The sequence below is a fragment of the Myotis daubentonii genome, chromosome 4 (assembly GCF_963259705.1).
Source record: "Myotis daubentonii chromosome 4, mMyoDau2.1, whole genome shotgun sequence".
In the NCBI taxonomy this organism is placed as follows: Eukaryota; Metazoa; Chordata; class Mammalia; order Chiroptera; family Vespertilionidae; genus Myotis; species Myotis daubentonii.
In genome coordinates, this window is record NC_081843.1 from 61,911,765 (window position 1) to 61,921,621 (window position 9,857).

Sequence of the window (9,857 nt, forward strand, 5' to 3'; positions counted from 1 at the left end):
AAAAGTGTGTTTCAGCTCTCTGTAGCCTTCCTTGAGTCAGTCCAGATTCGCCATATTTGGCAGATAATGTAATTTGAGATTTTAGCTATTTCCTAGAGCGGTGATGGCGAACCTACAACATGCGTGTCAGAGGTGACACGCGAACTCATTTTTTGGGTTGATTTTTCTTTGTTAAATGGCATTTAAATATATAAAATAAATATCAAAAATACACATCTTTGTTTTACTATGGTTGCAAATATCAAAAAATTTCTATATGTGACACGGCACCAGAGTTAAGTTAGGGTTTTTCAAAATGCTGACATGCCGAGCTCAAAAGGTTCGCCATCACTCTCCTAGTGTCATTGCAGATGGGCTTTTCCTACCAAAATTTCATCCTTTTTAAATTTTTTTCCATCCTTTTAAATTTTATCCATTTTGTAGGTTTTATGAAAGAGGGTAAAGAAAATATGACTTTATTATTTTTTAATTTATTTCAGAGGGAAAGAGAGATAGAAACATCAATGATGAGAGAGAATCATTCATTGGCTGCCTCCTGATCGACCCCCCACTGGGGATTGAGCCAGCAACCCAGGCATATACCCTTGACTGGAATTGAACCCGGGACCCTTCAGTCCACAGGCTGATGCTCTATCCACTGAGCCAAACCAGCTAGGCATACATGACTTTACACTACCATCTTTTAGCTAGAACTCCCCCACCCAAATTCTCTAGTTAATAGATTCCCTGGATTATAAACATTTTTCATCACATAGTTTCATTCAAAAGTTTTATTGAGCAGATATTAGATACAGTACAGTATGTAAGATGTTGCTTAAGATATAAAAACGAGTAAGACTAGAAACCTCCTTTCAAGGAGCATATGGTATAGAATAGGTAAGAGGAGAAATCTAAAAGTAAGATGTATGAAGTAGGGTCTACGACTCATCACCATAATGGTGATAATGATGACAGGAGCTATGGAGAATGTGATCACCTTCAATCAAAGGAATGATGGAAGTTAAAAGGAAAAAGAAGAAATGGCAGGCAATATTCATCCTGAGTAACTTGAGGTAGGGTGGTTTGATGGCAAGACAATGGGCTTTGGAGCTATACAGACATGGGCTTCCCTCTCATGTCATGCAATTACTATATGCCCTCAGTGAAACTAGCCCTCTCTGACCGTCAATTCTTTTCTTTGGTAAAATACCTAGTACTGCCAACCTGTTGTAAGGCTCAAGTGGAATAATGCATGTCAATATCCTTGCATAGTGCCTGGCTCATAGTAGGTATTTCATAAATGTTTATTTCTTTCTGAATTAACTATAATTGTTTATCAAACTTTATCCCTTATTTGCCATATCTGTTGTATTAACTATTTAAACACATAGAAAGTTTGTTTTTTTCTTTAAGATGAGTATTCTTACCCCTTGTTAATTATATATTATACTAGAGGCCCGGTGCACAAAAACTTGTGCACTGGGGGGGGGGGATGTCCCTCAGCCTGACCTGCACCCTCTCACAGTCTGGGAGCCCTTGGGGGATGTTCAACTGTGGCTTAGGCCTGCTCCCTGGGGAACGGGCCTAAGCCGCAGTCAGACATCCTTAGCACTGCACTTTCCAGCCTTCAGCCCGACTTGTGTCTGAGCAGCACTCCCTCTCCCAGTGGGAGAGCACTGACCACCAGGGGCAGTTCCAGCCCCGCCTCCTCCCCCACCACTGGTCGCTGCCACCCACCCCCCATTGCTGTCCCCTCCCTCTGCCCACTGGCACCCGCCTTGGCTGGCCTGGCACCGCCCACTCGCCGGGCCCGTCCCACACCAACCGATCATTCTGCTGTTCAGTCGATTTGCATATGAGGCTTTTCTTATATAGGATAATTGTATAACTCGACCATATCATTGCTCTATTACCCTTATCTCTAAAAAATCAAATGAGACGATCATGAAAGTGCTCCTCAAACTGTCAGTTAATAGGTGGTGTGAGGAAATGGTATTATCATTAGGTATGCCTTATCTTATGTCCTATCCTTTAAAAAGAAATCTCAGCACCTTCTTTGAATGGAAGACACCTTTCACAGATTTTAACTGGGTTTTACCCCAGTGTGTACTTAGACAATTTCTCTAGTGATTGAAGGCCATTTATCTGAGACTATTTAGCGTCTGCTTGAGGCTGGCTTGCAACCTTGCCAGTATTTTCCAGAGAGGTGCAATATTATACACACAGAAGGAAAATAGGTCAGAATCTCCGGTAGTGTGCTGCCTGGCTCCTGAGCTAAAGGTCATTCTTAATCCTCCCACAGGTCCCAGAGCCCGTTTTGTTTGCCATGCTCCAGGAAGGAAATGGCGTCTATAAAGAAAAGCAGGGAACAACATTTTCTTGGGAGCAAGGGACCCCAAATGTTTCACAATCGTACTTAAGACAAAAAGATGAATTCTAGAGAAACTTCATGATGGTGCTTTTCCTAGAGTCAAATTTTGAAGCTGCACCCTTGGATAGAACCATGGCTGGGACTTGCACCACAAACCTGCTGTGGACGGGAATGGATAGATGAGAGGATTCCGTGGGCCAGTGTCAGCACATGTGTACAGAGGATGGTGTTAGCCCGGCCACAAACTGTCCACTACACCTAATGACCGCTGAGCTGAGGCCAAAGCAAGACCATACTGCTTTCAGAAACATCGAAATCAAAAGATAGCAAAAGAAACTGTGAGAATGGCTTGGGGCACGCTCAGATTGCTGTGAAAATCAGGGCACTGAACAGAGTGCACAGATAACGAAGACATGACCTGGAAAGCTGCTTCCTGCCCCCTCGCACTGCCACTCCAGGGGGAGCAGCAGCCGCTCCATCCCTGCCGTCAGCCAACCAAGGCCGCTTCCCAGAGACACTGGCAATTCCCCCATTTTGGAAAAGTGCTTATTTTAAAAGTAAATTTGAACCTGTGGTCCATCTACACAATGGAATACTACACTGCTGTAAAAAAGAAAGAACTCTTACCATTTGCAACAGCATGGAAGGACCTGGAGAGCATTATGCTAAACAAAATAAGCCGGTCAGAGAAAGAAAAATATCACATGATCTCACTCATTTGTGGAATATAATGAACAACATAAACTGATGGACAAAAATAGATCCAGAGACAGAGAAACATTGAACAGTCCATCAATCTTCAGAGGGAAGGCAGGGGATGGGGAGGGGGGAGAGTAAGAGATCAACCAAAGGACTTGTATGCATGCATATAAGCATGACCAATGGACACAGATACTAGGGGGGTGGGGGCATGTGCTGGGGGGTGGGGGTTGCCAATGGGGAAAAAGGAGACATATGTAATACTTTAAACAATAAAGAATTAACAAAAAAAATTAAATTTGTTGTTCTCTCTAAATGATCTCATTTCCACATTTCCTAAAACTACCACGCAACTCGAATTCCCTTTTTTCTATTCATAGCTGTTTCCTCATCCAGTTTCGACTCAACCTTTATCAAAGCATGTGTCACTCCCTTAGACATTTGTCTGGAAATACTGTGTGTGTGACTGACTCAGGAGCAACCAAGTAAGTAGACATGAGCACTCCTGGGTCATCCCTTTGGTTTACTATCCTGTATTTTGTAAAAGTGATGCTTTATCCAGTTATTAGCCAATAACACATATGAAAAACTATACATGTACACATACAGATACACATGTGTACATATATCTAATGCATATTTTATAAATATGTATGTATATAAAATTTGGCTGATGCCAACATAATGCACTGCAAAAGTTGTATACATTAAAAGAAAAATATTATAGCAACATCTCCTTTAAAAATATCCAAATTATCAACAATATGGTGATTGCCAGAGGGAAGAGGGAAGAGGGGGTGGGGGAAGGTAGAAAAAGGTAAAGAGGGGGAGGGTAAATGGTAAAGGAAGGAGACTTGACTTGCGGTGATAAATACATAATACAATAAACAGATGTATTGTAGAATTGTATACCTGAAAACTGTATAATTTTATTAACCAATGTCATCCCAAGAAATTCAATAAAAAATAAAAATAAATAAAGAGAACTGATAAACAATGTCATTTAAAGGTTAAAACACAGTGTTTTTAAAGACTTAGTCAATCTTTCTGCTTTCTTGAGCACACATTCTATACAGATACTGCTTAATTGTGTACATCAATACCTTCTTTGCTTCCTTTTAGTGCCTAAAGTGAAACCAGTTCCCCCAAACCAAACAATGAGAGGTTTTGTTTTTCCTTCTACTCATGTGGTATCTTAATTCATGCTGGGGAAGGGATTGCAAATGTGTCCACCGTGAAATGGGTGAAAACCCCTTGTTTGGCCCACAGTCTGTGGCTGCCTCAGGTGTGGGGCGGGGGATGAAGATTTACACAAACTCTGCCCAGCCTGGGCTCATTCGATGCTTGAGCCCAAACATTTCTTGTTTTTTCCTCCTCCCCTCCTTATGTCCTATCATAATGTGGGCCTTAGCTTACCTTTATTTTGCCTGTAACCCACCTTTGTACTAGTCTTCTCAGCTTCGCAAGCGATGTGGAAACTCTCAGTTTCAGTCAAGATAGCTTTAAAAGTTTATTTAGATGAGTACTCTAAACGTAGACGAGCTGTTGTAAGGCTATCTGGTCACCTTAGCAAAAGCACCAAACAAACATACATTGATTGACTCTGGTTCCTAAATGAATTTTATCTTCATTTCTTGCCATGAAGCAAAAGTTTGCCATTTGGAGATGAGCTGTGAAAGCTGGGTTTAATCAGTAGATGTGCCAAAAAAATACAAGTCATGCTCATCTTCTCAGTCCATGTGGCTTCCTTTGGGCCAGGAGCAAAGAAGCCGGTCAGGCAGGGGTGCTTGCCCTGCGTCCACAGACACCCAGGAAGTGGATACAATTCCAAATTTGGATGTGGAAAAGACTCTCCTTTATTTTTACTAACTTGTCAGTAATATGTAGCATTTCTTTCAATTAAGAAAATAGGTAACAAACAGCAACAGTTACCTGTGACTTTGTCACCAAAAGTGGTTGTCAATGCTCTGAAATATCTTTAATATTCATCACTACTTTGACAGTAGGACACGTACTAAATCTACGAGTCAATCTTATTTAATGTGTTAATAAGGAAGCATCTATGTTACCAAATAACATATTTTTAAAATGTGTTTGATAACTATTCTTCAACATAACTTATTTTCTTAGTACCCTATATATCTTGTTTTATATATTTTTAATTTTTAAAATGTATTTATTGATGTAACATGAGGGAAAGGGATAATTTTCTTTTTATTTTTTAAAATCTCTATTGTTTAAAGTATTACATTTGTCCCCTTTTTTCTCCCATTGACCCCTTCTAGCCTGCCCCCGACCCCCGCCCCAGGCCTCTACCACCGTATTGTCTATATCCATGGGATATGCATATATGCATACAAGTTCTTTGGTTGATCTCTTCCCACCCACCCACCCTATCCCACCTTCCTTGTTTTACACTTTTAAGAACATCATTCTGAAAAATGGTCCATAGGCTTTACCCAAATTCCAAAGGGGGCTATGGCTTAAAATCAAAGTTTGAAACTCTGCACTAGGGTCTCAGGGATGAATTTGATTATGAAATAATATATCAATTACAATAGGCACATGGCATTTGATAATGATGAATGCTTAAGGAATCTGATTTAGGCATCTGTTTCTAACAGGTGTTCAGCCCTGCTGGGTCAAGAAACTTCAATGAAAGGGTTGGGAGAAAGAGAAACTATTGTCAGCAAGCTCTAGAACTGCAAGGCCAGCCATTGCATAACTATAGGCTTGATTCACTGGCTGGCCTCCTTTAGTCAGCTTGCTGAGGCTAGGATATTCTTGTCTTCAAGGATGATTATTGGTTACTGGGCCTGCAGGTTTAACACTGACCTCGGCAGCTATTTGTAAACTTTTCTGACTCTCTACTCATTGCCTATTGAGTTCCCTGGTTCTTTGCCCTAGAAGTTCTAGCTTTATTACTTTGAGAGTTTCATTTACAATTTTACAATGCAAAGAAGGTTCTTTGTCTTTAACAGAAGTTGACTCCATCGAGTCAGGTCCTACTGGGCTTGAGATGATTCTTCCCTTTCAGCTGATTCATATTCTCAATGGTTGACTCAGAATCATGACTCAGTGATGACATTATTTTACACTTATAAAATTTGAAGAGAACCGTAGACAGAAATAGAAGAGGGAAATGTAAAATGGATGATAGGAATAAAAGAAATACCAAATTAGTGACTACCAAGTTCCTTTGTCTTGGAATAAAATAGAAATTTTACTAATAATAGCACATAATTTAAATTTGAGTAATGCTTTCAGCATCATTATTTTGTTTGGTGTTCAAAACTACTCTGTAAACAGTTACAAAAGCTTATCTCATAAATATCACATGATCTCACTCATTTGTGGGATATAATAAACAACATAAACTGATGAACAAAAACAGATCCAGAGACAGAGAAGCATCAATCAGCTGCTCAAACCTCAGAGGGAAGGAAGGGGAGGGTGGGGGGAAGGGGGAGAGATCAACCAAAGGACTTGTATGCGTGCATATAAGCCTAACCAATGGACACAGACACTAGGGGGTGAGGGCATGAGAAGGGGGGGGGGCAATGGGGGAATAAGGACACATATGTAATACCTTAATCAATAAAGAAAATTTTTAAAAAACTGTAAAAGCTTATCTCAGAGAACCTAAAGGGTCAGCCATGGGCCCAAGACTAGAAGTGGGACACCAGCCAGAGTAGGGGCTCGGCTTCCTGCTCCCAGGTCATGGGCTTCTTCTCACAACAAAATCTGAAGAGTCCAGAACCCTTGCAGGTGCTGCTTGAGGAAAACGAATAAAGCAAACAAGAACCATGTGCTGATTGAAACTTAAATGAGATTCGGGAGCAAAGCAGTAAACATAGGTACAATTCACTCGTTTTCTGAGAGAGACGATTTGTAATGTTTGTAACACCCTCTGAATAGAGAAAAGAATAGAGAAGCATTATTGGCCATTCTAAGCAAAGGAAAGAAAGAAAGAGAGAGAGAGAGAGAGAGAGAGAGAGAGAGAGAGAGAGAAAGGAAGGAAGGAAGGAAGGAAGGAAGGAAGGAAGGAAGGAAGGAAGGAAGGAAGGAAGGAAGGAAGGAAGGAAGAGAGAGAGAGAGTAAGGAGGGGAGGAAGGAAGGAAAGAAGGAAGGAAGGGAGGGAGGGAGGGAGGGAGGGAGGGAGGGAGGGAAGGAGGATAATATACACAGAAGATAGGATCCAGCAAAAGAAACTGAAGGTCAAAAACAATTGAGAATCTACTTTAAGTTATATTTCCAATTTTTAAGAAAGTTATTGCTGATCTACTCATAGATTTGGTTTATTTATATATATAGCATTACCCACTAGGTAGCATGATCTATGATACAAATCCTGTCTTGAATGGCTTTTAAATATATTTACTATACAGTTTTCTGAATAGTAATGTCCAACAAAAAATATTATGTACTGTTTTTTATTATTCTTCAAAAATAAATAACTTTAGCTTTTGATTATTCTTGTTTTATTTGTTTTTAAATGATCTCTTTCCCACTTATAGGGAAACCTTAGTACTCGAAAGAAAGAAGAAAGAAAGAAAAAAGAAAGAAAGAAAGAAAAGAAAAGGAAAGAAAAGAAAAGAAAAGAAAAGAAAAGAAAAGAAAAGAAAAGAAAAGAAAAGAAAAGAAAAGAAAAGAAAAGAAAAGAAAAGAAAAGAAAGGGGATGGAGGGCCCTGGCTGGTCTCTAAGCATTGTGCATGCAAGCGGTTGCTACACAAGCTTCCAGATCCTGAACTGAATCTCAGGGGCCAGGGCTGTGTGTGTTCCACAAAAGGCCCTTTGAAACTCCTTTCCCTTCCTGGGCTGACAAAGCCTGAGATGGCTGACCTTGAGGGACAGACACACTGGTTTGGCTTGGCCTCTGATCTCCCATGAAGGACGGTGAACTATGCTCATCTGTCTAGAGTCGGCTGCCTACTTCCTCCATTATATATTTAGCTCTTTGGTTGTTTTCCTAGTGAGCTGTCTGTTTGCTTCCAGCCTTCCAGCCAGAAAATGAATGTGTGCAAATCATCAGCTAAGTACTCAGTGCTTGGGACCTACAAGGAGTTGTGTTATACATTTTGAAACCCACCCACTCTAGAGCTCAGGCTGGGTCTCTGTCTCTTCCCTCCCTTTGCCCCGTGGCTGGACAGGGGCTACTCTAGCTAGAGCCTTCCACGGCCTCGCACCTCCATTCTCTCCAACGACCACCCCCATAACTGCCCTTCTCCACCTTGCTAGGTTTGCTAAGGTAGCTAACAAGCAGACTAAGCATGTTCTTAGGGCAGCAGCAATTCAGAGAGAAAGTAAAAGTAAAAAATATTTGAATTAACCAGGTCGCTACCCTGGGAGAATTTTTTACATTTATATTGTGGCTTCCAGCAGTCTTTATTTTGAATTACACATGGTGGTGTGGAGACACATGAATCTTAATATTTTTGATTAATGGGGACTCTAATGTCATCATCAGGCCCTGCTCTCCAGGGTCCTACAGCTTGGATTTTGCCATTCCCTGCTGCCCAGTGAAACGTCCACGCAGAGTTAATGTAACTCAGAGAGGCCAATTCTGTTAGAATCTGGGACACATTGAGCCTCCACATGCAAGAATATGAACCATTTAGCTCCTATTTTTCAACCCTGCATGGCCCCAATTACCTTAGGAAATTGTTGAAAAGTCAGTATTTTCCGTCTTTAGAGCCAAATGATAAAACCAAAGGATAATTTGGTGATGGTTTGGAATCTTTCTTTTCATAGAGTTCATGAACCCCAAAACATATATGGTTATCTTTTCACACATGTAAATACTGCAGGACGCCTACCTCTCATACTTCTAAAGAGCTTATGTGCATATTTTAATTAGGTCCCACAAGACTCACTATATAAAAAGGACATTGATTATTTGTTATTTTAAGACCTAGGAGGTGCTATGTAACCAAGCTCTCCCTAAACCATGAAGAGCAGCTAGCGCATCAAGGTGGGAAAGCCCACCATCAATATGTCCCTGGGTGTGGACTTGGATGGGCAGCTGCTGTGTGTGTGGTTTTCTGCTCAAGGCAGCACCAAAGGGTGAGAACCCTTGAAAAGATCTGGGGTTGGTTTGGCTGCTGGTAGATATCATCAAATACCGCATGAGTGCTTGACTTGAAATACCTTGGATATATCAAAAATATATAAATTTGCACAAAAAAATACGTAAACCAGGTGGAGAGTGTACATCTTCTAGGGGATTCGCAACAACATTCCTTTAAAGAAAAAAACCATACATTGCCTAGAGCATTTAAAATATAGTTTAAGTTTTATGTTTTAATTTATATATGGCTTTTATGAATAATTTGGGGGAAAAAATAAAACTATATGCAGAAGACCTAATGATTTGGTTTGCAGTGAGAATCTTAAAATGACATTTTCAGAGTTCAAACAACCAGTACATGCCCTCACCCCCAGCCCCCCACCATTACATATTCTTTCCCCGTCAACTTTGTGCTGGGCGGGCACGAAGGGACAGAAGTCGCAAGGTCTACTGACATTATGTGCCTCCTTCTCCTCCTGCCCCGACAGGAAGAAATCATGGGGCCTGGGATTTTGTAAACATGAGGTTCTTGCTCAATGCCCTAGGGAAGGTAAACCCGAGCCCTGGCGGAGGGAAGACTCCTCCCAGTTTCCAAAACTGGACAGTCAGGCCTAGTTTGAACCACAGGATCCAGCTGCCCCAGAGTGAGCCTGGGTGGCCACGCTGTGGCCACATCAAAGCAAAACACACCAGCAGTTTGGGGACATTTCTCCTGCAAGTTTTGGGTGGAAATGTCAGCG